This window comes from Triturus cristatus, chromosome 6 (genome assembly GCF_964204655.1).
Source record: "Triturus cristatus chromosome 6, aTriCri1.1, whole genome shotgun sequence".
Classification (NCBI taxonomy): Eukaryota; Metazoa; Chordata; class Amphibia; order Caudata; family Salamandridae; genus Triturus; species Triturus cristatus.
The window spans coordinates 1,039,380,698-1,039,408,608 of NC_140589.1; the positions used below are offsets into that span (position 1 = coordinate 1,039,380,698).

The 27,911-nt window shown below is 42.8% G+C and overlaps 1 protein-coding gene across 6 annotated transcripts in view; it reads right to left on the bottom strand.

The window, feature by feature from the left end:
• The window catches only part of LAMA2 (laminin subunit alpha 2), a 3,129,796-nt gene that overhangs the window by 2,922,753 nt on the left and 179,132 nt on the right, over positions 1-27,911 (bottom strand). The window lies entirely within an intron of this gene.

The window sequence follows — 27,911 nt, forward strand, 5'->3', positions numbered from 1 at the left end:
TCATCTCTTTGAACTATTGCTCTCTGGCCAAACATGCTCTTGAAATTTCTGAGTTCATTAATGAACATGATTGCGATGCTCTGTTTCTTACCAAAACTTGGCTCAATGAATTTTCAGTGCATGATATTGCCTGGGCAGTTCCAGCTCATTATAGAATTGTAACACAAGATCGTAGTTGAGGGAGAGGAGATGGAATTGCCATCATTTTAAAATCTAGATTCAGCTACAATACCGAAACCTTAAATGTGCCTGATTGTGAAGGCCTAACATTTTCTCTAAACGTAGCAGATCAATACACTATGTCAAGAGCTTTGTTATATCAACCCCCGGGCCCTGCGAGCAGCAGGGCTTCAGAAATAGCTGAGACCTGGCAGCTTCCATTATGAACTTTGCTACCTTCACCTTTTTAGGTGTTTTAAATATTCATTTTGATAAGCCTAGCAATAGTCTGGCTGCTGTTTTGTCTGAAGATTTTCATATCTGTGACAAATTGCCATGAGTGCAATCTCCAACTCATTTTTGCAGGGCATACTCTCAACATGGCCTTCTCTAATGCAGACTCTGTCTCAGTGGCCAACTCTATACATTTGCAATGGACAGACCATTATGCATTCCTCATATCACTTCAAATTCAAGGGATAATGTAGCCCACATCCCTCCAGACTCGGAGCTACTAATTTTGGACAGAATTGAATGCTGAACTGTTCGGCGCCTGTTTACAGGAGAAATACTCTATTCCTACTGGCACTGGTGATGAGGATGGTGCTGCTATTGACAGATGGATTTGCACCTCCCTTGATAGGCTCCTGCCATACACGATTTCTTATCTCTACTTAAGAAAAAGTGTATGTAGTTAGAACAAGCATGGTGCAAGCAGCAGCTGCCAGTGCAAGAAAGAGCGGTGGGGCCGGGTGGGGGGGGATTTCATCAGACGACGATGAGTAAAAATTAATAATTTATTTAATTTTCCATGGTGGTCATCTGTCGAATCGCCTCCACACTGGCCGCTCCTGGGTGCAAGACCTATGGAGAGGAAGCTGTAACTAAACTGAAGGGGGCTGCTAAGAAGTACTTAAAACTCAAATCATTAAATCTCTGTTAGACCCGGTGCAAGTTTCCGCTCCCAGCTTTTTCTCTCAGTCTAATTATGAGGATAATGCAAAGGCTGCTCCTGGAGTGCTTGGGCTGAGATGATACAAGTAACTCTCACAAGTTCAGCCTGTCTAGATTTAGGCCACTAGCTCTAACCACGCTTGAATCCCTGCTAGACTAATTTAGATGAGACTCCCCCTGTAAATCCATTCCTCCTGACCAGATGAGGAGGTTTAATAAAGTGCTTCACCCTCATCTACTGCTGCTCCTAAACTCTTCCCTAATGGAAGGCAGAGTTCCTTTAACATGGAAACATGCTATGGGTGTCCCTATACTCAAAAAGCCAACCTTAGAACCTAAAATCTGGGCTAACTTTTGCCCAATTTTGCTCTTACCGATTTTTGCTAAGATCATAAAAAGCATGTTAACATCTAGGTTTCCCACTATCTGAAGATCCATGGTCTGCTGCATCGCCTCGATTTCACCCCGGCTTCAGCACATAGCTCTCAGAGCAGTAGAGCATCTCAGGAAACAACTAGATTTTGAGGGCACTGAAGCTCTCATTCTTGTAGACCTTAGTGCATCCTTCGATACGGTATCTCATTCAAATCTATATCAGATAATGTCAGATATTGACATCTCGGATTCTGCTCTTTCCTAGTTTTCATCATTCCTTCATGATCGCACCTTCCAAGTTTGCTCTAAACCGTATGATACATCTACATAATCCCTTCCGTGTGGTGTGCCACAGGGCTCTACACTGAGCCCTACACTCTTTAACAACTATGTTAAGCATTTGGTCGATCTAGTTGAGGGCTCTGACCTGATGCTCTTCACGTAGCTGATGACACTCAGATCATCGCAACGCTCAGCGCTAAGAATGCAGATGTTGCGACCAATCTTCGCCTCTGTTCTGCATCTCTAGTAAGATGAAAAATGTTTCTAAGTATCGACAACTCATTAGGAAGAATCCATTACCTGCTAGCAGATGAAGAACCTCAGCTCACAATGAAAGCTAAATATTTACTCTACAGACCTAGGAACTATCAAAACACCAGATGAGAGATCCCTGATGACCCTGGAAATAATAGACATTTTATTAAGGACTAAAATAATTTCAAGTATCTGGAAGAACACAAACAGATTTCCATGAAGATATTAGAACTTCTCAGATCTAGAACCTGGCTCAAAGGTTCCTTACTATGACTGCATTTTGAGAGTTAAACCACTGAAAAGAATGTCACATCTTTAAGGCATGAATCCCAAAAGCTCCATTGGAAAGTACTAATTTGGTATACTATTTTTCAACTTTATTAATACATGCTTGGGGTGGCAGTATCTTTAGTAACTTGGCTATTAACTGACCTCTGACTTCTTGGTGAGAATCCTTCATGTGAAAAGGACATTGCTATGAAGCTAACTCATGGCACTACAACTAAAAGTGTTATAATAGAACAGTTGTTTCAATGTTATCTATTTCTAAATGTTACTAGTGTTTTTGGGTCTCACGTTTTGTACTCTGCGTCAGCAATCTCTGTAATCTTAGAAACATTTAAATGTTTTTTTTGTATAATAGAATTCCTAATGTCCTTAGATACAGAATACGAATTTGTGTCAGTTTAACATCATTAGTGGATTGCATGAAACTCATTTTTGCATGTTAAGAAAGCTCTGCTTCCACTAATTCTCAGTAGTTAGATATCCAGTGTCAAACAGTCCTTATCATCAACTGAACCAGTGATAAAAATGCACCGCCATGTCTTCCAGATAAAGCAATGCAGAGGAGCAAAGTGCACATCTCCCTTAGTAGTTGCTTTATGGAAATTGATTCAGTGGCTGTAATTTACTGTGCCAAGAGCAAATTGTATTTGTTTCCAATCCTTGGTAGTACTGTAAATTATGCAGCAAGAGGTAGATTATGTAGCAAGTAAGGTAAATAAGTAATGTGGAAACCAATCCAGCACAGATTCAGAAAATGTCAGTGATGCTGTTGGCAATCAATTGGTTTCATTATGTTTCGAGCCTATTGACAGAAATGTGCTGACACAATAAATAGACTTTTAACAGCACGCAATGAATGGTCAAAACACATTTGATTTATTTCTATTCTATCATTTTTCTGAAATGTATTAAACAGAATAAATATTTTACATCCATTTGGTCTGCAACACACTACTCCCTGGTCCCAGAATTATTTAGTCATTTAATAAAGCTTGTTCATTGCTTGTGCAAAGTATGTTTAACTCAAGAAACACAATAATCTTAAGTTGATGGTAAATTAAGTTGTCATTCTAGGATCCAAATACCTGTGATATCACCATCAGCAATCACAATAGTTCCCATACACAACATTAACCTCCAACCTATAACACCGCATAAACTGAATTATAGCATTCCAAACTTTTTTTTTGAAGTTTTTATTTCGATTTTCAAGCAGATAGAAAACAGGAATAAAATTAGGATAAATAGGATACAATCCATCTTGCCATAGAAACTTGCTTATAAACAGCTCAACAATACACAATTAATCGTTCCCCCTTTTCTATGAGGGGGAGAGGAGAAAGTGGAAAAGAAGAGAAAAAGAAAAGGCAATACAATAATTCCTTTTTATTTACAGTAGGATACATCAACTTAACACGTTATTTAATGGACATAACATTCAGAAAATCTTAATTAATCCTAATTAATACTCTATAGGAAGTTAAAAACAGGCACGAGAAACATTAGACAAGGTTCTCCCCTTCTCTTTCCCTTTCTTTCCCCCTCTCTCATTCTTCCTTTTTGATCATCCTGAAGATATTTGACCCGATCTACTAGCAGTTGACATCAATCAAGTACTAACCCATTCTACATTCCCTTTCCCATATTTTCTGGAATTTAAAAGCCATCCCACTCCGCAAAACATAACCTGGTGCAGCTTAGCTATCCAATGTTCATACAAGGGGCTTCTCTCAATTTCCATTTCTGCAAGATTAATGATTTGGCCACTAAGATTGAACTAAAGTAGAATTGTTTCTGATGAATCGTTAAATTTCCTGAGTTACATATCCCAAAGTGAGCCCACATCGCTTCTGGTGTTATCGTGATTTGAAGTTTCACCGCTATCCATTAAAACATTTTACTCCAGAAAGTAAATAAGAAAGGGCAAGTAAAAATTATATGTAACCAATCCCCCTTGTCCGCTCATATCTATAGCAAAGTTGCGATGAGGTTGGAAACATTCTTTGGAGTTCAGCTGGTGTATAATATAATAGCCATTTTTTTAAAATTCCATCCTCATGAATTGGCACCCCTAATGGCCTTATGGACCCATTGATTATAAGTATTCCAAATATATTATATATATTCCAAATATAGAGTTCTATATTGCAGCCTGTAGTGGATGCAATTTTTGCTTGGGCAGCTGGGACCACCTTGGAATACAGTTGTTTCAACAGGGTATCGTACCATTTGCCAACTCCCCCTTGTCCCAAGACATAAAATTCATGGCCTAATGCCGAGGTTGGGGAGTCCCCCGGAGGTTTCATATCAAGAATAAAATGCTGAATTTGAGAATATAAGAAGAACAACTGCTCAGAGATTGCCAAATTACCCTCTTCAAGCTGCCTCTGAGGGCCCATGGCTCCACCTAATTTAAGCCTACGAATCCCTGCTTTCTCCCACACCATGAATGCACCCTTTTCCTAACGGAAGACCTAGCAAATCACAGCCTTTCATTAAGATATTTGGGTGAAATTGAGGGAAATCGTAGACTTCCTTCAGTTGATTAAATCTCCAGGATACAACCAAGAGGAATTTATATCTACACCGTTTTGGGAGCTTTAAGGAAGGAGAAAAGCTTGATATTTGCTTCCCAAACTTGTTATTCTTCCTTAATAAATGCCTCTTCCAAGAACCAACATCTATGAAGAGACATCAATGAAATATGCTCTGGGTATTGGTGTCCTGTGTTAAATGTAATTTGATCAAATTTACTGATGAGGACATCTGAGACCAGTCATGAGGTTATTGTAGAGTTATTCAGTCAGGGTCAAGGGCATGTTTTATGAGGTAAGAGCCCACTGGTTTTCAGATGAGGCAATGTTGGGTTTTGTGATATTAAGAAATATCTATCATAGCCATTGATGTGGATGATGCTAATCATATGTGTGGTCAAGGAAGTTCTCCTTTCAGGAAATCTGTGGTCTTGCACAATAGAAGGAATTAACCAAAAGCTTAGCATCCTTGCCCGAACCCTCCCTTAAACTGTTCTCTTGAGTTCAGTATCCAATTGAATTTTCAGGATGTTTATAGAAAGATGAGATACTTCTTTGCTAATATCCCAAATATTTGTTTGAGGTGGTGACAAGAGTGCCAGGTATAACATTTCCGATGAAATGATCACGTAAAATAAGTTCTAAATGTATTCATCTGAAAATTATTAAACACAATAATTTTGTTTGTCATAAAAATACATATTCATGAAAATTATTAATTCCATCTATAGAGGAATGATTGTGATCTCAATACGATCCTTAAGAATGATATAATTGTAACGTAGAAGCAATACTACATAAAGGAATATTAATCTTTGCTTATATGAATATGTCTATCTAAAGTAATAAAAATGTGCACAAAAGAAATGCTGTACAAATTCACAAAAAGAGTACCATTGGGGTACACATTTTCTGTACATTTCCTTAGGAACTTACATTAATAGGATAGCAAACTTCAGGACAAGAACAGTCCATCCAAAGGCCTCAACATGCCAAGACCCACACAAAGACCATAAAAGCTTTAGTGAAGACAGTCAGCATGGTTTAGCACTGTTAAGAATGTAACCTTTGCAGGCTATGCTCATTTTCATTTAGGCTTCACTGTTTTCAGGCCCTCATGGGGCATCTACATTGAAATCGATTGACAATGATTTGTTTATTGGTCCGAGCAGATGGTATTTGAGGCACATGGTGGGAGGATCATTACAATTCAATGCAATTCTTCATCTGGACAGGAACACTTGCATGCAGGTTGACACTAAAGCCCTTAAAGTATCCATGCAAAGGTACAACCGTCTACGTTTACTTAAGGGCACTCAGAGTCCACCAAAAGCGTGACACTTTATAATGGTAGTCTTCTTCCTGTCCCAAACTGGGTCCCAAGTCATCCTTAAAAACTTACATGAAATAGTCTGGTTAAGCAAATATTTCAATGACCTAGTTTCTGAACACACTTGTAAGCACTGTCGTCCTTTTATATTATTTAAAAGCTAAACCTACAGTGAAGGAAACATTTCCTCTCTTAGGTTATGAAGGGGCCATTCTAATTGGGCTAGGTGTTAGCAAATTGAAAACTGGCACCATATTCTTTGGAAGGGGGCTGTTGCCATGACCCTGGTGCCAAGAAATTGATTTGTGGAATATATGCAAAGATATAGAGTGGTTAATCTGAGCATCTAGCCTGCATTATAGCTTAATAATAATATAATAGCTGTTGGCCATGTCTTCCTTTGTCTGTGATGGGATGACAAGGAAGTATTTATGTGAATTTCTAGGGAGCAGTCATTTATATTAAATCAAGTGCACTATCTTTATTACTTTATGTGAATTACATATGTAAAGTGTGGTTGCACTGAAGCACACAGGAGGCCTTATTTATCATTCTAAGTGGGTGCCCCTAGACTATTAAGGCCAAAAGTGAAGAAAGGTGGTCTAGAACATGCATATGAATGATTTAGTTCTGTGGTTGGTACCTGACAGAATAAAATTGACTGAAAATTCTGAACTTGAAGCGGAATACCTGAACGCTGCAGCCCTCAGAAATATATATATTCTGAAAATATGAAGAGATAGAGAAAGTACATATAGAGTAGGGTGACCAGCTCCTTCCAGGTCATTATGGACACTGTTTTCAGTCCTGAACTTTTGTGTGTTCATTTATGCATTCTGGTGGTTGCAATCATGCTTTGCATCAATTGAACTACGCAGACAAACACATCTGAAAACAATGATTTGTAGGTGAAATGTTCATGTCTGGAAACACTATCTGTAACAAGCTGGGGTGAAGTGGTCACCCCAGGATGTTGAAAACTGACATTGGAGGACCAGTGATGAAAGGAGGGCATATTTTTGTAGATGCTGCAAGCTAGGGCTGAAAGAAATGTTTAACACCAAGCCTAAGTGGTGCCTTCTTCAGGGTGAATTTTAGGAAATGTTCCAGAGTGAGAATGTGGTCAAATAGCTAGATATTTCTGAGAACAACGGTTGTAGTTTTGGTGTGATACAATATTATCTTAGTTTATTTTGATCGTTTTTATAGCACTAGGGCAACCGAAGAAAGCTTCAAAACAATGTAGAAAATAAAACAAAACAGAAGACAGAGGCATTAAAGTCATTCTAGTACAAAAGCATGATAAAATTAATGGTTTTCTATATTTTTAAAAAACTTCTGAGGTACACTTAGAGGCAAGTAGAAGGAGGCAGTAAAGTAAAGTGAAGTCAATAGAAATAAGCTGTGAAAATGCAGCAACCGTTCCCCAAATTGCAGATATCTCTAAGCAGCACCAGTTTAAGACACTTTGAGGACGTCACTCGCAGACAGCTGGTTGTACCACGGAGTACACAAATTGCATAGGTATTCCGAAGCAGGAACATTTGGGGGCACATGCATCAAAGTTGCATTTTGCGATTACCAAATAGCGATTTTTAAGACATCACTATTTGGTAAGCGCAATTCAATGCATCATACCAGGCTGCAAATAGCGATTCTCGAATTGCGATCCCGTAAGAATCGTAAACGCAATTAGGGAATCGCTATTTGCATTTGCGACTCCATTCTTTACTATGGGCCAAGGCCCATAGGTGGGAATGGTCTTGCATTGCCTAAATTGTGAGATTATCTAATTCGTAATCACAAATTAGGTAATGCAAAGGCAAGGGTGGCCTAAGGCCCCTCTGAGGTGCTCCTAACAAAAATAGGTGCACGTGTAAGGCCCTCACATGCCCTAGGGGCATGTGTGCCCCACAAGGCACTTTAAAAATGCAGTTTTGTGCATTTTTCAAAGCATGCACATATTAGCATCAACTTGAAGTTGATACTAATTAGTGTTTCCTAAATACACAGTTTGCATTTAGGAAAGGCTTCTTGCATATGCATTAAGAAATCGCAAATTGCGATTCCCTTTTTGAATTTGCAATTTAGGTAATCGCAAGAAATTGCGATTACCTAAATTGCGAATCCCAAAAACTTTAATGCATTGCAAAAGGCCATTTTGTGATCGCAAATGGCCAATTTTTGCTAATCGCACTGTTTGCGATCGCAAAATACCTTGCATGTCTTTAAGCGTTCCAGTGTGTCCTAGTGAATTGTGGATATGAAATATTTGTCCGATCCTTGCAAGTATTTGCTTAACTGGACTTTCTAGGTTTCACAAAAAAGGTGTGGTGTTTGAACATTATCCTATATGTTAATTCTAATATATGATTTAAAAGGACATGGCATAATCTGAACCCCCTATGGATGTAGTCTGGTGTTTCAATATCACATCACTAATGTGAATATGTCTTCCCCAACAAGTAGCTTGGGAGCTACTGGTGGCAGAGGCAGAGAGAGGCCAATGGAGACAGGCAGAGAGCAGTAGAGACAGACAGAGGGTGGCAGAGAGAGAGGGGCGAACAGCGGCAGAGAGGCCACTGGAGACAGTCAGAGAGCAGCTGAGCTAGGCAAAGGTCGTCAGAGAGAGGGGGATGACCAGCAGCAGAAAGAGGCCACTGGAGACAGTCAGAGAGCAACCTAGACAGACAGAGGGTGGCAGAGGGAGAGGTGCAAACAGCGACAGAGAGAGGTCACTGAAGACAGTCAGAGAGCAGCCAAAGGGCGGCAGAGAGACAGAGGCAGAGAGACATCACTGGAGACAGGCGAGCGGCAGAGAAAGGGAAGCGGCAGCAGGGACAGCGATAGAGACGGAGGATTCAATAAGCATTTGCAAGGCAATTGCGGCACTCGTGTTTTAGCTGTAAACATTTTAAGCTAAAGCGTGGGTGCCCTGAATGCTTCAAAAGTAAAGAAATAGAAAAAAACATTTTTTTCTATTTCTTTACTTTTGAAGCAATCGAGAAACCCGCACTTTAGCTTGAGATGTTTACAGCCAAAGCACGAGTGCCGCGATTGAAACCAAAGTAAATACAGAGAAAAAAATGGCAGACGCATGTTTTTTTCTCTTTATTTACTTTGGTTACAATCGCCGCACTGGTGCTTTAATTGTAAATATCTTAAGCTAAAGGGTGGGCAACAAATGGTTCAAAAGTAAAGAAATTGAAAAAAAAAACTATTTATTTACTTTCAAAGCAATCGTGCCACCACGATTTAGCTTAAGATGTTTACAGTTAAAGCCCGAGTGCGGCGATTGAAACTAAAATAAATAAAGAGAAAAAAAGGCATGCACCCATGTTTGCCAATGCAACTAACCATAAGAAAGGTGTGGCCACCATTATTCCGACCGGGGTGTCTTGATGGATACATTTTAAAGCAAGGCAGAAGCTGTTGCCTTCCCCATGCTGCAAAGGAACCCTCTGAATAGGATGGGACTAGCACATGGAGGAGTGGGAGGGGCTGCAATGACTCATGCCTTTTCACAAACAAGACTTCAATAAGCCCAATTCCCCATAAAAGGAAGCCCAAAACAAACCAAATATCCTACTAAAAACTAGCCCAACTGCCATACACGTCGAAAAGTGAAAAAAGGCTGAATAAATACAATCAACAGAGCGGGAGGAAAAGAGAGGAAGGCAGTACTGACACATTTGTGGCATTAAGAGGAGATGGGAGGGAGGAATGATATATTTACATGTAAGCAACTTTGCCTCCAAAGCTGAGCAAAGGCAAACAGTAACAGACCAGGAAACAAAGAAAAAAAATAGTCCCCCCCAAGAACACATAAAGAGCCATAGCGGAATGAGACAGTACTTAGTCCCTGCTGCATGGGAGGAACAGAAGGGAAAAAGGAGGAACAAAGAGGCAGGGCTGACCACTAGCAAGGAAGGATTTATAAAGGACACAAACAAGCAAATCAAAAGCAGGGGGATGGCTTTAAGCCAACGTGAGAAATTACAACAGGTCTCGAATGCTCAACCTAAAAAATGGCTGATTGGAAAAGAAAAGGTGTTTTCAATGAATGTCAAATGGATGAAGCTCAGTCACAGAGTAATATGCAGTGTGTAAAACTTTTGAGCTTCCAATCCTTTATTTATTTTATTTATTTAAACAGTTTTATATAGCGCTGGCTAGAATCGAAGGTATCAGAGCGCTTCACATTAGGTTCCACAATGTAACAGAAAATGATCACAATTACACATTACATAAAAAAATAAGCAATCCATTAAGAGAGGGGAGACAGGAGAGAGAAAAGAATAGTGGAGGGGGGAGGAGAGGTGAGAGGAGGGTGGATGAGGGAAGAGACGACAGGAGAGACGAAAGGAAGTCTGTCTAAGACCGACTGGGTAGGTAACGTCCAAGGAGGGAATCCACGGTCTGTCTCCCCCATAGCTAAACAAGGTAACTCATTCGGGCATCAGACAAAATAGCTAGGTCTCAAGTGGTGAGGGGAAACGATCACAGAAAGACAGGGTGGGGACAAGGGGCAAGGACAAGTGAGGGCGAAGGTCAGTAGCTGGAAAGAGTAGAGCGGAGGGGGGTGGGGGTAGGGGAATGTGGGGGGTCGAAAAGAAAATCCTTATAAAATATGGTAATCTTGTTATATTTGATGATGGAATCAATTTGCTGCCACACATTATCTTTAAAGGTAAGTCAGCTCGGTTTTTGGGACTGCAGAGTTTCCTTCTGATACTCATCCCTTTGGTTTACTGTTTCAGCTACAGGAATTGTCTTTACTCAGGATAGTTCACATACCAAACTCACTCTTGCCGGCCCAGTCATAATTTGTCCGAGACCTCACACAAAAGCAGCGTCTCAGACCTTTTAGCACTAGATTTCCCACTAACTGAATGCACAGGTCAAGATACAAGTTAGCCTACAGATAAGTACTGCATGGTTCGTGTGTAGTTATGAGCCTCTTCTAGACAGATATCCAGCCCACAATGGTATGCTTTAAGTCCTTCAACAATACCGGTCGTTGCAGAGCGACTGCAAACTATTAGCAGTGAACTACAACCATGCTGCTTACTTTCTGAACTCATACAAAAGAGTGGGTAGTAATTTCCGATTCTCATAGCAATTAAGCTAAATCTGTGATAAATGCCTAGACACAAAATACTTTAAACTTATCTGCATTTCTTGTCCTTGTTGGAAATTGATAGACAGACTGCACACTTATAGATGCCAGAAAACTAAAGGCATATATTCAGCTGGTGAAAAGTATCATTTTGAACATTATGATTTTTAAGGAAAGTTGCAATTAATGAGGAGCGTGGGATGGCACAGAAGCAAGACGACATGTTAAGGAGAAGCTCCCACTGAAAGCGGCGAATCCTCCTCTATCCAGCATTATTCTGCAATAGGAAGAGCAATGACGGAGTCGAGAATCAGCCCCGCAATAAAGGGGAATAGTTTGTCATTGGTTTGGACTCCAGCTGAGGATGCCCTGCATGATGAAATCTGGTCGAAAAAAGAGGCAGGGACTTTTTTATGTGCGTGTTCGTGTGTACCGCGGGTGCGTGTGTGTGTTTTTATATATATATATATTAGTAGGCTTTTAAAGCATTTGCACTCAGGTGCGCACACACACATACACGCGCATACATTTACAAGGCTACATTTCCTCTGCATTATCGATGGCAAGACCTCTACCCTTTGACCCTGCCCTACTACCTTCTGCTGGGAGTATGCAGCCAAAACTCTCTTGTGCTGCCTGACGGAAACAGAATAGAATTGTTTATCTTTTAATTCTTCGCCCATGTAATGAGAGCATACCTTACAAATTATTTGCAATTATCTGACCTTTCTCCTCAAAACCGGGACATTTCTTCAAAATAAAGAAATGTGTCGGGACACCGGCACAGCCCACCGGAAACTGGGACTGTCCGGGGAAAACCCGGACGTCTGGTCACCCTAGATGGGTCGACAGGTGGGGATTGGGCGGACTCCCTTGGGGCTGAAATAGTGGTGCTAGAATGGCATAGGCCGGGCCAGACATATGAGGAGTGGGGGAAGAGATGCTAGCGGGGCTGCACCATATACGCCCCGTATGAAAGGAGCTGGCCCAACATAATTAAAGCTTGTGCAGACGAGGAACTCCGGGGCTCCGATAGGGCCTCTAACAACGTGTGAGCATGTAGGACAATAGACCCTCCCCCAGTGGGATAACAACGGGACGTCCTGATACAAATAAATGGAATGCCCCAACCAGCAGGTCTCCTAGAATGGAGGGAGAAATCTTGGTACTGCCGTTGAGAATGCTGACAGGCCTCATAACTGGGGACCTTACAAAGACACCATGGCTGCAGCACAGTGACCAGGGAAGTGTCCCCCTGCACCCCTCCACCTCAAGGCCGCCTTGAGGTGTCTATCGGGCATGCATGTGATTGGAGGAAAGGGGTCCAAAAGTGGACAGTGGAATCTGGTGGTGATTTATTTGGACTGAGTGGATCTACATACCGGATCCTGAAGGCGGGTCTGTTTGATCCCGACTAGACCCCCCAACAGAAATACGTGGGGGATTACAGGCAGTTGCAAGAAGTACGCCTCAAAGACTGGCTGAGCTACAATGGTGCGGGAAAAGGGACAGAAGGCACCGGGCTCACAAAAGTTAAAAAAATACTCATTTCACATCCTAGAGACGATAGATGAAAGGCCACTAGACGAATATTCTGGAGAACAGTCGGAAATGGAGTATCCGGACCCGCTATGAGGAACCTACTGCTGGCCATGAAAAACACAAAAACAACACTAGAACAGAAAATAGACACGGCGGCAGTGGACCCTCACACTTCTGCAAATGGATCAGCTATTGCCTCACTTTGCAGTGAAGAGGGCGCATAGGGTTCCCAGGGTGCCACTGTATCTGCGGGCGCAGCTATGACCTATCATTGCAAGACTCCTGAACTATAGGGACCGAGAGGAGATCCTGCGGGCCTCCAGACTGAGTGGCCCTCTCTGCGTAGAAAATACCACAGTCATGATATTTGCTAATTTCACCTACAAGGTACAAGACCTTTGATAGGGCAAAGGGGGCGCGGAGGCACAAGGTCAGCCAGCTAAAGCCAGCGAGGAGACACCATGTCCCCAGCTCCGTACATTCCAGATGCACAGCTACAGCTGGGGGAGCAGTGACACAGATTGATGAACAGGAGACGGGCACGTAAGGCTCTTCACCAGATGGGAACAAAGGGGAGGATTTGTTGTAATTGGGGGATCACCTTTAGTGACACACAACCCTAGCACACTCACTCACACAAAGGTGGGTGGGGTGCATAGACTTCTTGTTTGTTAAGTTGTAGTTAGTGGGGCTAGTGTGACAGACACCTCAAGCATTGTGGGGGTGGTTAGTAGGGTTGGGGAGGTTGGACGGGAGGACAATGCACATAGGCATCAGAAGAGATACAGACAGCCACATGGGTTGCTGATGGGTTAGCTCAAGTAGGATGGCAACCATGACAGATACTGTACTCAATGAGGATGGCCCTCTTGGCTTCTCCATTCTGTTCTGGAACATGAACGGTTTGGAACATAGAGTCAGAAGAGTTACGGTGTGCAGATTTGTGCATTGGCACAATCCAGATATCCTTTTCTGTCAGGAAACACACCAGAACGGAAACAATTGTGCTTTTCTAGATTAGGGTTGTTAAAAAAACTGCAGCCCACTCAGGTCAGATGCCAGGGGGTCGGTATACTTGTGCGTAGATCTTTCCCCTTGATGATAGTGCAACAATGGATGGATTCAGATCACTGCGATTCAGCGTTATTAGTGAAGTTGAAATTATTATGCTAGTTTCTTGCTGTGTTCCCCCGGGTTTGCAGACCCATGCATTCGAGAAGATAGAGAGATGGGTTTCCCAGGAAACACCCACAAGGCTGTGAATTTGGGGGACCTCAACCTGACAATGGATGTTGAATTAAATACATTAAAGGAAACGGGCAATAGGGGAGTGGAAGTTCGCTGTCTATGTACAATCTCCCGAGCATTGGGGGTACAGGATAGTAGAGGGCTAGACACCCAGACAAGCAACCATTCTCTTTTGCTTGCTCCAATGTCAATGCAGTTTGAAAATTGGAAATTTTTTAGTCCCCCATATACAGGCACATATATATCAGGATACGGAATTCCTACCGAAGGGAATTTGGCACCACTCACCAGTATAAACTTGCCCGATGACACAGGTTGTGACTAGTCACCTACCATGGAGAATGGATGGCTGGTACCTTAGGTACGGAGACAGGTTGGGAAGGTTTGGGGGCCACTACAAAGAATAACTTTGCAGAAAACAAGGGTACCATGGCATCAGAGGGCACACTGTGGGAGGCTTATAAACCAGTGGCAAGGGGATACTTGATTTCTAGAATCTCTGGACTTAAGCGAGAGGCAGCAAGCAAACTGAAGGACACTGAGTGTGGCATGCTCTGTGCAGAGGAGATATGCACGGCCGGCCCAACACTGGACCTGGCACATCACCCGCATCTAAGGGAATACAAATAGAAGAGGAAGAGTGAAGGAAACAGCTGAGGGCCAAACAACAGATTATACAAAGTGAGCAACAAGGCTGGGAACTCCTGGCCTGGTTGGCACACAGAGAGATGGCCTAACGATGGGTTGGTTACGAAAAAGGGACACACAGTAGATACGGCCCCTAAAGTAGCAGAGACATTTGTGGACCACTAAGAGACTCTATATTCACCCAAAAGGCACTATGAGTCAGAGGACCTCAAAAGGTTTGTGAGGTATCTCCCTTCCCAGGTCCTATCAGTGGAAGGTAGAGATACATTACATAGGGAGTTAGAGGCTGCGGATCTCATAAAGGCCATATGACACCTCAAAGGGGGGAAGGCGCTGGGCCTTAAAGGTCTCCCAGCAGAATTGTTAAAATGTGTGGGAAGCCAAGCGGGAGAACCACTTCTGAGAGTGTATTAGGGGCTCCGAAGTTGGGAACGTTGCCTTGGGATGCCTACATGGCCCATATTGCTCTAATTTACAAACCTGGGAAGGAACTGGAGGAATGTGTCTCATATCATTCCATCTATCTTCTAAATATAGAGGCTAAAATATTGGCAAGGGTTCTGGTCACCTGTCTACACGAGGTCTGAGATAAACTGATGCACAGGGTCAGGATGTAGCTGGATGGCAGAAGCTGCCCCTATCCCTGATGGGTAGAGCGGCGCTCTTTAAAATGATCTATTTGCCTAAAATTCTTTATGTACTACAGAACACACTGTGTGCAGTACCTGATGCCTTTTCCCATACGGTGCAAGCAAGGACGCTACTATGAAATGGAGGTCCCTCTAGGATAACCTTGGATACATTATTGCATGGGCCTTATGATGAGGGCATAGCCATACCCAATCTGAAGCTGTATTACTGGGCAGTGGAGCAGCTGGAAATCAGTGAATGCGCTCATGCAGACCAGCATGATCTGGCCTATATGGCAGACAGGAGAAGGCTACCAGCCAGGGGGTACTTGGTGGCGCTCTGCAGCCAGAGGGAGAGACCGGCGTGGATGGTGCCCACGGCAGTAGTGGTGGAAACCTGGAAGAAGGCAATCAAGGCGATAGGGTGTGCAGGGAAAGTTACCAAGTAATCACCAACGTGGGATTCTGATTCACTGGAAGAGGTGCTTGCAATGGGGGATACAAGCAGTGAGATCTGATAGGGATAACTAAAGTTGGATACCTGTGGGGGGAGTCAGAGATGGTCTTTTGAATGTCTACAGGACCAATATGAAATGGCAGAATCCCAAAGATTTAGATATCTGCAGATTTCATATACACTGACCAAATGTTTCAGCCATCTTGACGCAATAGCAGAAGAATCCTTTAAAGAATTTAAGCTGCTGGCTGCACCGCTTCACTGCCATGTGATATCACTTATCTATGCCACTCTAGTCAGAAACTGTAGATCACCACTGCATAAGTTGAAGACCAGATGGGAGTGGGACCTCAGGATCCTAGAAGCTGAGAACTGGGAGGAAGCACGTAGGTACCCAAGGGAAGTGGCGATCTGGGCAGGCTTCCGCCTGGTATACAACCCAAGATACTGCACAGGGCGTACTATATACGAACAAGGCCCCACGCCACGGGTATGATCCCTGATGAAAAATGCTTGAGAGGGTGTGGCATGATGGGAACCTTGGTACGTACTCTGTGGGAGTGTCTGAAATTGGGATCCTATTGGCAGACGATTCAGGGACTTAGGGAGCAATTGATGGGAAGTCTGGTAGTCCTATCTGCACATACTAATATTCCTGGGTATATGGGGAGAACAGACATGACAGAGAAACTCACTCCTGTTCAGCAATATCGCACTGACTGTAGCCAGGAGACATCGTACAGGCATGGGGGACGGAATGTGTACCGAGCGCAGTCAGTGAGTGCAGAATATGGACTGGTGGATGCTAGCGGAACAAGTGGTTTATCTGGCACGAGCATGACTGAATAAATTTGACTAAGTATGGATGGAGCTGAGAGAGCAGGAACTTTAAGGGGTGGTCCGTTGGATAACTGTGTGGCGGATGCGATCATATCCATCGAGACGGACGGGTGGGGACCCTGACTAAGATGGAAAACGAAATTGGCATTTCACCGAACTCTTATCTTTGTCTATGGACTCACTGGTGCTATCATTTTATCTATTACTAGATTTTTATTATTTGCAATGTGTTGTCTGTATGTAAAAAATAATATCTTTTTTTTAACGTCACAATTTATGACTAATCTACACACGTGCAATCATTTATGTGTTTGCCTACAGTAATAATGCACTGCTATAATTTCTTAAGGGTAATAACTGATGTTGGATCGCCGATGACACATAACGAGAGGGGTATGGTTGTTTGCAGCACTTGTGTTTTTTGCATTAATTTATATTCGCTGTGAAATGGGTCCTCACACCCAAAATGGATGTGAGGACATATTTTGCTCTAAAATGTATCCCGAAATATCTTTTTGTAGTTTGTGTAATTTGGTGTAATAGGAACTTCACCTATTAATGCAAAGCAAATTATGCAAATGTTTAACTTCCTCACTCCACAGGCATCATGGGAAGGGTGTCAGAGGCCACCCAGACTGAAAAACATGCACTTCCACTGAAAAGGAATAATTCCCAGACACCCGGTAATTGTCTTATGATGCAGTATTTCTATGGAAGCCACCCATGCAGGGGATCATGCAGGAGTCTTCACGGCTCCTCAAATACTCTGAAGGTGACAGAGGTTATTTTATTTTAAAAATAAACTGAAACCTGCGGAGTGTTGGGGGGAGGTGCTGAAAAAGTTAATACAATAGTGTTGTGAATCACATTTGCTACTTTGAACGGCCCTAAGCTCACCGGCATCTTTGGGTGTTCATGCACAATTCAAAATGAAAGACACCAATTCTTTTTATTTACTTTTGGAAATACATTGTTAGCTTAAAGGATGTTCTTATACGATTTATAAACAATATTTTAAGTGTGGCAAGTATAATTTACATGCTTTTGGTCCTTTGTGTGCTCGTCTGTGGTGAATACTTAAGGTGTCTCGTGCCCCCTTTTGCTATTTATTTTCTTTAAAACGTGCAATTTGCGTGCATAGAATCTTTTAGTATTTAATACATTACTAGTTTGGTTTTAACCTTAAAAAACAACCATAGCTCTTCAAGTCTATCCTTTGCAAATTTTTCAAAGTTAAGATTTGCATGCGTCTCTTATATAAAAAGAAGAACACAATTTAGCATTGGGAAGCTGAGAGATAGCTTTCTTAGAAAACAGTAAACTATGTCAAATATTTTTAAGAAGCTCACTAGATTGCCATTGATTTCATTGTGTGAGATTCTTCTCAGTGGAACAATTCGACCTTGAGATTGGGCAAAATGAGATCATATTTCCTGCTCCAGCAATAGCTATAAGAGAGCTATGGGTGCATTGTTTTGCCTAATATTGAGTACAAAGACAGTTTTGATAAATGGGTTAGAGGTTCTTATGTCAGAAGTTATGGAACACTTACAAGGCCTACTGGAGACCAAAAGCAGCCCTGGTAAAAATGCTCAAACAAGTCGCTCTCTCCTCGCTCCCTCCATCCACCCATCCATCCATCCATTCTCTGTGCTTCTTTCAGAGGCAGTCAATCATTAAGGATGGATGGGCCCTGCCCCACCATCTTTTTGTGATGCATAAAGATTGTCTGTTAGACTCGGCAAAGATCAGCCTCACAAACTGCTTTTGTTCAGGTCAGGCATCCAGGTACTGTACAGGTGCTAAATGCGCAGATGCCTGGCTGCCTTGGCCGAAATTTGCTCGGCAGAAGATTTCGCAGCCTTGTGTGCATGACCTCCTCTGCCTGTCCAAACCTTCTGTGAGCCTCCATCTTATGATGAGGGGGAGCAACACTGATAGACTCAGACCTGAGTGATTCACTTTTAAGTTCCGAAGTGCCTAGGACCGAGTTTCCATCAGTGATACTTGTCACAGAGAGGGGTAGGGTCAGCAGTCTCACTAACCCCATCCCACTCTGTAACAAGGTATTGAAAGTAAGGAAGGCCAGCCAATGAGAGGAGGAATCCTTCTACCATCTTTTCTTTCAGGGAATAATAGAGGCTTCCCTCCCACCATACTCATTCCATTATCACCCAAATATTATTTGTATGAAATATTTTAATTAGGTTTTTCAAAATATAATGGTACATAGATGTTATCTCTAAGATTGATATACAAGAATAGAAGAAAAAAAAGGAAAGAAAAAAAGAAAAATAATGAAGGTAATACACATCAAACTTGTAACTATCCTTCAGAAATTGAGAGTTGATATATAAAGATCAAATCAAACATACAGAAGTACTCACAGAAGGTCGTCATCTGCTAGTGAGATCCAAAAGGCTCAGTCCCTCCTCCCACTTATAAAACTTACCTCCTGCTTCAACGTGACAAGCCATACCCCAAAGACTAGGAGAAAAATCCATAGTCACAGAAAGAACAGTCACAAGAGGGAAAGTAGGACTCCCATGCCAGATTCCTACTTCCTGAGGATGCATACTTTGGCTGTTGCCAAAGCGGAAGAAAGCCATCATCTCTCATGAACTGTGAAATCACCCAGCACTCCCATATTATGTAGCAGAATTAGATCCAGCACAGGCTGCAGAGGGTAGTAACCAGACCTCTCTTTCCAAAAATCCCCAATCAATGGGCAAGACCATAGAAAATTGAGGATTTTGCCTCCTGGCTGATCACAGTGCCAGCATTTCGATGTAGGAGCCAATTTGGCTTGCTGGAGATTTTAGCGGAGCGAATGCCAGTCATGAAAAAGTTTGAAAAAAATTGAATTTCAGTTGAGCTTCCTGGAGGCTCTTGCTATGTAATCTGAGGAGATCGGACCACTCGACCCCCTCAAAATCAATTTGACATCTCTGGGACCACAGCTTTTGTTTATAGGAACCACAGTTCACCAGATAGGTATGTACAGTAAAGGTAGGGGAAGGTTGCCCAGTACCTCCCAATTTTCTCATAATACAGCTTCGTAATTGCCTGTATTTTCAAATTTGGTTTCCTGGCAGGTCGTACTCCTCCGTAGTGTCAGAAAGCCCTTCATGCTCTCACCTGCAGTATGGTGCGGCAGAACTAGTATCTTCCCTCGAGGCCCAATCCTCCCACAAAAATGAGTGGTATTAAATCCACAATTCAGCATTACCCCAGTTTGGCGCTCACATATTAAAGAATACGTTACATTCGAAGAACTTATGCTGGCGTTCCCAGATCCAGATAGAGTTTTGCACGATAGGCTTCTGATGTGCATTTGAACTGGCCGCGTTGTAGTACACCACTTGTAAACTGTCTGTTGCCCTCAATAGGTTGCTCAATGAGGGCCCTGTCAGGCATAATTTTGGAAATGAAATGTTAGTTGCCACAACTGATGAGCATCATAGTAATGTTCAATGTTAGACAGACAAAGGCCTCCAGAAGCACGGCCAGCATACATCTTGGACATGGATAAGCATGGGCTCTTGGCTCCCCAAACATATTGATTGATTGCCTGATCAATGGACTGCAGGGTGGTACGTGGGATAGGACGAGGAAGCATTCTGAAGACATAGATCAAGTGAGGGGACCCAGTCATTTTGACAGTTCGAACACTCCCCCATATGGACAAATGGAGTCCAGCCCATGTATGAAAATCACACTGAATTTGACCCACTAGCAGCAGTACAAAACTGTCCTGTACCATACGACGAAAATCCCTGCTGACCAGCACTCCAAGGCATCTTAGTATGTCAGGGGTCCATTGAAAAGGGAGTCTCCGCTGCAGCCGAATGCGTCATATACTATGTCATTGGCATAACTATGCTTTTCATCCAATTGATCATGTATCCCAGAAAAGATGAAAATTGGGTGATGATGGTCATAAGTATCCGGACTAAACTGGTCAGGTGCGGAGAGAAAGAAGAATGTCATCCCCGTACGACATTACTTAAGATCTCCAAACGGCGTCCAGATGCCCTGTATAGCATCTTCCTTACAGACCACTATCACCAGGGGTTCCAGGGCAATCAGAAATAGGAGTATAGGGTCTTCACCCTCTTCAAGAATGTGGGCCAAACTCCATTCTAGTCATCACTCTGAAAAGGGAGTCCCATTCCACTCAATTGAAGGCTTCCTCCGCATCGTGGGACAGGATCACTTTATCTGCATCATTCCATGCCTCCCATAAGGGGTGGATCAGAGTCCTAAGCTGATTCCTCCACGTTCATCCTGGGATGAACCCCACTTGGTTTTTGTGAATAAGAAGCGGTATCACCTTTTTCAACCTCATGGTAAGCACTTTCACCAATATTTTGACATCACTCTTCAAATGTGAAATTAGTCTGTAGTTAGTAGCATTTAAGAGGTCTCTCCCTAGTTAGAAGATGAGTGCAGTACATGCTCTATTAAACTCAGGGTGTAGATTTCCAGCAGCACTGGCCTCTCCAAAGACTTTCGTCAATAATGGAATATTTATTTTTACAGTGATTTTGAAGAAGTCGGTGGAGAAGCCATCTTGTCCAGGTGCCTTACCTGAAGACATGCTCTTGATGGCTTCAGATACTTCTTCTGATGTGATCTCATGCTTGAGAGACTCTCTCAGAGCAGTTGGCAATTGTGGGATCTGCAGGCAGTTCAGAAAGGCGTCTTGCTTGGAGACATTCAACCCCACATCCGAAGTACATAATTTTGAATGCTGAAAATTCTCCAGTTATCTCATGAGGATTTATCAGTAGCCATCCTGTAGAGCTAGTTATAGTTGTTTTCGAAGAGTCTCCGTCTTTCTGCTTCCATTGGAAGGCTAGCAAACGATCAGGTTTTTCCTTATGTTCATAAAGATTGCTACGTAGCCTGAACAGTGCCTTCTCTGCCAGCAAGGAAAACATTGTATTCCGTTTGTATTTTTTCTTAGTGAGGGCGCACAGTGTGTTGTCAGAGGATGCCTCTCTATATGAATGTTCTTGATCAAGTATTTCTCTTTCCAGAGTATCCCTTTGGAGCCATGCCTATCGCTCACAGGTTGTGAATTCACATTCCATTAGGCCCCTAATGTAAGCTTTTTCAGTGGCCTCTAAGCACAGTGAAGAAGTAACAGAATCAGAATTCAAAGCCAGATAGTCTCTCACTTGGGAACAAAGTTGTTCCTTCCCCTCTGACTGCCAATAGTAAAGTATATTCATCCTCCACGTGCGGGTTTTAGAGGTGAGGATCTGAATGTCCGAGAGCAATGCAACTTGGCCATGGTCAGGCAATCTGGCCACCTTAATGTTGGAGTCAGAAACTTTATATATCAAAGTGTGAGTCACAAGAAAAAGTCAATCAGTGTTTCCTTTTTATGCGGGCAGGAGAAGAAAGTGTATTCCCTGGCCGTTGGATGTTATAAACCCCAGAGATCCAGATGGCCATTATCAGAAATTAGATCTTTGAGCATATAGCTGCCTCGAGTATAACTAAAAACCAGCTCTCCCAGATCTGTCCAGTACAAGATCAATTGCCATATTCCAATCTCCTCCAATCAAGAGTTAGCCACGGCCCAGATCCGTACGCATTCTACTGAGCCTGGAGTATTGGAGGCATAGACTGAACCAACAACTAAAATCTGAATCTCAATAGAGGGTTCTGCAAAAACATATCTGTCATCATTTTCAGACCATGAGCCCAGTGTGTTGACCTTCAACTGTTTATGAAGGAGTTTTGCCACTCCTCTTTACGATTGTCCATGGCAAAATCACCAGAGAGAGGCACATTTGTGCGGTCATATGCTGAAAAATAGACTTTCCCCAGCCAGTGACTTTTTAATTTTTTCAGATTCTAGGGTAGTAAAATGGGTCTCCTGCAGCAGGACGACATCAGGTTTATGTGAGGCATGGTGTGTCAACACCTTTTTCTGTTTGACGTACGAGGAGAGATCATTGATATTAAGTGACCAAATCGACATTGGTCTAGTACAAGTTGCAATGTGCACAAGTTCTTGGCACAATATGACACAGAAATGCAATCTGAGAAATATACTGTTAAGCAGATGGCGTGGCACCTCAACCAGGTATATCATCCTCCCCAACCTGTACTTTGTGAGCTGAAGGTATGTATCTGTCCTAATGTAAATTACTTTTGAGTATTATATCATAGTAAGTCTCTCAGTGATTTAGAATAAACTGGTACTTTGAACTGGCGAGCAATACTTCTCGATGGGGCCCTGTTGCTTGAAAGAAAATGTGGAGATCACGACTCTCCCAGTTAGTGATAACAGAAGGAGAAGTTGAAAATGTCATATCAAAGAAGATGTGTGGGTGGCTATCGGGTGACCTGATTCGGTTTTATAGGCAACTGTGATTTATCACTAAGTTATTCCATGCCAGTATTCAATATCTTATCCCACAGCGTCTACCTGCATGTAGTAAGGGGTTCATGAAACTCTTCCCGTCTAGACTTGGCGATCTCTGACTGATGAGAGGAAGAGGGCTCTGGCTGATAACACATCTGCTCTCTCATGTCCATTACCTGGTCTCCAGTTTCCCCCAGGAATCGTTCCAGCTCCTGTGGATCCAAAACTTCCTTAGTTTTGCCATCTATTGTCAGTAGCATAACTGTTGGGTCCAGGAGACTATAGCAGGTATTCCTATGCCTTCAGTCTAGGGTGAAGCACTAAGAATTTCTCCTTGATCAGATTAGTTACGTAAGGGTAATCTGCGGTAATGAAATATTACTGAAATCTGTTGGAAAACAGACCATGTCGTTTGGAAGCAGCGATTATTTGTCTGGTTTCTTGATGTCGCAATAAGCAGGCGATGATTGGGCCTTTAGTAGCCTCTGTAGAAGCAGATCAGGGTTTAAGTCTACGTATCCTTTGAAATTTAAGGTTGAAAAGTGATACCTGTGATTTGAGGGAGCACAGACATCAGGTACTGTGACATGGACATATCAGTATCCGGCTCTAAGAGACCAATAATTTGAATATTGTTATGCCTGCCCCAATCCTCCAAATCAGTCACCTTCCGCTGCAGGTGCCAAATCTCATTGCCCCAAATGGGTGCGTTATAGACTTCATCCTTCAGGTCTGAAATACATTTTACCAAGTCTTGTATTTGCGACTACTTATAGTGTGCCAATTCCTAGTGGATTGCCTTAAGTTCTGCATTTGCTGAGGTATTGGAGGCTTCCACTTCATCTATTGACATTTTAAACCCTTTAAGTTCAGCCTTAAGTGATTCCAATGTTGCGGTCGCCATATAGTTCTTTGTGGGGAAATATGACTTCGAAGTTTTCACTAGTGCTTTAGAAAATGTCAATAGGCGGGAGGATTTGGATTTAGACATTTTCAGTGTTGCAAGCACAGCAAGAATATAATGAAATGTCCCTGGAAAGACGTTCAATCTCGAAAGAAAAGTCACTAATGCTTTAAGAGGACGATTGGAGCATGTATCCAGGCAAGAGGCAAGAGCGACAGCAATAAATCATATTTAGGAGAACCATGCAGAGGAACCCAAAGATTAAAGGGAGCCAAATTCAAGCAGTCAGCTCAGAGCTGAGCAATATGATGATGCCCTATGGGACCGAAGATGTCATTTCAGTTCGTCCATCTCAACCCACAATGGCGGCATTCCGGTAACCAACAATTAGTGGGGAGACTGGTGAGCCTTCAGGTACAGAAACCATTTGTTGGTCTTCCGCTGCCCCGTACTCATAGGCCTGGTCAAAACAAAGGCACATCCAAGGGAGTGAAGGGAGAGTGAGGCTGCCTATCGAACTGGTACGTACAGCCCTCGGCAGTACCAGCACCTTAGCCCATCCCATAGCGTTGCCTCACGGTGGCCACAAACCAACATTAGAGCAGGGGCAGCAGGGGAGGCTTGTAGCTGGAGCAGAGAAATGCCATTGGGACCTGCAGACTCACCGGAAGCTGTCATAGGTGTTGAAACCAGCTTTCCTCAGTCACCAGGCAGTAAAGAAAATGTTAAGTTGCTGAAGGAGCCCCCATAAAGAACTTTAGACACTTGCAAAGAGGTAATGTTGGTAATAGGTATTGGTAATGCTGGACTCCAGAGCTCTCTCAGAAGTTGGCCATTGCCCTGGTGGCCAAGCTCCACACCTCATAAAACATTATTTCACAGTAACAGCCTTTCGATAAGCCTCCATTGGTCACAGATGATTTATGAATGTGTTTATCTCATAAGAATGTCTACACAAGAAAGAACATGACTTATGACATGTTTAATTAGAGTTTTCAGAAGGCCCACCAGTGCTCATGTACTGTTTCTCATTATACTTTGAGCCCAGAACAAGAGAAACAAAAAACACCTGCGGGGGAAAGAAGTAGGAAGAGATATATGGAGCAACAGTGATAGATGCTTGTTGGAAAATGGCCCTCTCTGGAGGCTCACCCCAAATGCTTTGCCTTCCTCTTTTTCTGACCTTGTTTGTGTTAGCTTTAGGACTCCAGGCACTTTACTACTGATAACCAATGCTAAAGCGCATGTGCTCTCTCCCTTGTACAGTGCATTACATGTGCCCAGGTCCTGTTACCTAAATGCTACTAGTGGGCCTGCAACACTGATTGTGCCTCCCACCCAAATAACCTCTTAGACGTGTCTCAGGCCTCCCACTGCAGGGCCTGTGTGTGCAGTTTCACTGCCACTTCTACTTGGCATTTTAAACCCTTTGCCAAGCCCTAAACTTCCCTTTTATTGCACACAAGTCACCCCTAACTTAGACCCTAGGTAGGGCAGGGTGCTGTGTAGGTAAAAGGTAGGACATGTACTTTAAAGTGTTTGCAAGTCCTGGTAGTGAACAACACCGAAATTTGTTTTTTGGCATTTCTCTGTTCGTAAAGCTCTGTGTGCCTGGAGCCTGTATCCAATACATGTCTGGGGTACAAAACAGCTACACATTATGCATTCCCTCTAGACAGCCACAAACGCAGGCAGGTTATGTGTGTCTGAGTGCCAATCTGCATTCTGATGGCTCTTCCTAGGCAGGAAGGGAGGGAGGGGCAGACACTTACACCTGAAGAGGCAGTGTTCTGTCCCCACAAAAAAGAACTGATTACCCCCCACCACACACACCCACACACAAACACGTAGTCTGGAGCCAGGGCTGGGAAGAAAGGGCTTTTGTGCTCTTCAAAGAACCTTCTTTGAAGTCACCCCCACTTCAAAGGGACAACCGGGTATAAGTATTGGGTCTCTGGCCCCACCAAATCAGATATTTCTGGACCTGTAAAGAACCTCTGTCAGAAGAACTGCTGTGCTCCTTTAAGGACTGTCACTTTGCTGGACTGCTGCTCTGGAAGAACTGCTTTTCTGCTGTGCTGCCCTGCTGCTCTCTGACCCTGCCCAAGAAGAGCTAGACTTTGCCTTGAACCGAGAGTAATCTCCAAGGGCTTGTTGGCTTGCCTTCTGTTGCTTGAGATACAGGACTATTAAAGTGTCTACGCCACTCTGATGCTTCCTGTGCTTGGATCACTGGACGTGGACCCAGATACTTGTACCAGAGAAATCAACGCATCTCCTGCTGCCACAATGATTAAGGTACTTTTGCTCAGTGGGCCCTGCGTGGGTCCTGTAGCCGGCCTTCACTACATTGTGGTTGTTCTGAACTTTGGACTATGTCCAGGACCAGTGCGACCTGATAACCCCAATTTGCGCTTATTGCTTCTAAGTGTTAGAGCTCTTTTCGTTCTTTAAAAATCCATATCTCGAATCCTACTCATTGGATTTTTGTAATTTTGGTCTTGAGTTATTTATTAGATTATTGTCTATTTTTCTAATCTGGTGTGGAGTCTTTTTGTGGAGTTTTCATTGTGTCACATTGCCTCTTTAGATAAGCCTGACTGCTCTGTGTCAAGCTACCAGAGGGTGAGCATATGCTATATTTTAGTGTTCATGTAGCTTACCCGGACTAGCATTGTGGTTCCTGCTTTGCAGGGTGCATACCTCTGCCAACCAGAAACCCAGTTGCTAACAACTGTGAAAGCAGGAATGAATGAAAGGAAGCCTACAGGAGTGTGATATTGGGCCATGAAGTGTCTTGTGATAGATTAAAGAGTCATGAGTTGGAATCAAGACTACGCAGTTTCAGGATTCGGCAACCTAACTTTTTATAGTGTGGGCCGCAGGCTTCTGAGCACAACTTTGGGCCACATCACTTACTGTTTTACAAATTATGCACTAAACATGACAAATGTTTGCTTGTGGGATTTTGTACTGAGAAAATATATGTAAGTACTAATGACTGGAACCTTTAGCAGACTACTACCATCACTCTTTAGACTCCATTGTGTTCTCTACTGTAGGAATTGGCATGGGCATTACAGCCTAATACACCAATGCAGATTATGGTGAAACATGTTAAGAAAACATGCTCTAGTAACCTGGCCGACAATGCCTGAACAAGTTAGGGAATTATTATTTTTTTTGCAGAGTTTTATATAGCGCAAACTTAACCTGAATTGGGTATCAGAGTGCTTTACATAGCACCAGTTACATTACATGAGGAGACACATTCATTTTTGTTAGGCACGGGGAGATTAAGTGATTTGCCCAGAATCACAAGATGTTCAGCGTCATTGCCGAGGCTCGAACCCAGTTCCCCAGATTCAAGGTCAACCGCCCTAGCCGTTAGGCCAACTCCTCTCTCCAGGGAATGTTTCAGCAACACTGGTTAGGTTTCCAAGGGACATCTTACGAATTTTGGGGGCCCTGGGCCAAATAAATGTCAGGGGCCCTTGCTGAAACAACTTTCAATTTATAATTTATTTTCAAATCATTCACGCTCTAATTATGTCAAGCTATATTGAATTGAATGTTAACATTTTAGAAGTCATAAAAGTAAGGAGAGTAATAATATGCAATTACTTACATAAATGATTACATAAAATACTGCATCGATTATTTTTAATACCCAGAATGGAGGCTATACCCCAAGTACTTCTGGTGTTTGGGCTCTTGTACTATAGAGTTCCTGGAACTATAAATAACTTCACTACAGATTACACCACTATAGGCACAGGAAAGGCTTTCAGGGGCAAGCCATGTCAGAGCTCGTAAGCACTAAAGGTGGCATCACTCTCAGATTCCACAAATTCTAGCATTCATAGGGACTAGATGGCAGTGATTGCAGGTACTAAGCATTTCTGAAATCTTAGGCATTTCAGATGCAACACTAAAAGGAACTGCATTCTCGGACAATACAGAAA